The following is a 722-nucleotide window of genomic DNA, read 5'->3' on the forward strand; positions in this document are numbered from 1 at the left end:
AGACAAACCATTGGTAAAGGAGTGGTATGCAACATACCATTAATCCTCCCTTCTTCTCAAAGCGTAAGTGCAAGGTGTGATAAACATCTGCTAGGAGTGCGGGCACTGGATCTTCATTCTTAACCTTGACGGCCCAAAACACGCTGATAGCTGTTGCATCAATTAACTTCTCCATATTAGGAAATAACACCAATCCAAAAATAAGTAAAGCCATAATAGTATCATGGGCTTCCCACTTTTGGGCTTCAGCAAAGCTTTGTGCAGTTTTCTCCAGGTACTCTTGTGGAATTCCTTGTACCTTCCCCCAAATTTTGACTGGGATGTCTAATACTTCTGCCAACTCTTCGGGTTTAGGGATTTGACCTAACCCCTTGTATGGTCCCTTCTTCTGCTTAGGAGAGTCCAATATTCTTCCGAATTCTTCCAAAGTCGGGGCCAACTGGAAATCTCTAAAGAGGAAACTTCTGAGTGGTGGATCATAAAACTGGGCTAGTGCGGTAATAGCATCCTTCTGTACTGGTACAAACAACAAGTGTAAAATCTTCCCATATTTGAGTGTGAATGCGTCTCGACGGATATTAGTCAACCCATCTCTGAATGCAATGAACCCCTTCATACATGGTACCTTGGCTTTGATTTGGAATGTTTTTCTCTTTCCTGACTCCATTTGTTCTTGAATGCTTAATTATCTGAAAAGTTTGAAAATCCCTGAAAATAAAAAG

This window comes from Lathyrus oleraceus, chromosome 3 (genome assembly GCF_024323335.1).
Source record: "Lathyrus oleraceus cultivar Zhongwan6 chromosome 3, CAAS_Psat_ZW6_1.0, whole genome shotgun sequence".
In the NCBI taxonomy this organism is placed as follows: domain Eukaryota; kingdom Viridiplantae; phylum Streptophyta; class Magnoliopsida; order Fabales; family Fabaceae; genus Lathyrus; species Lathyrus oleraceus.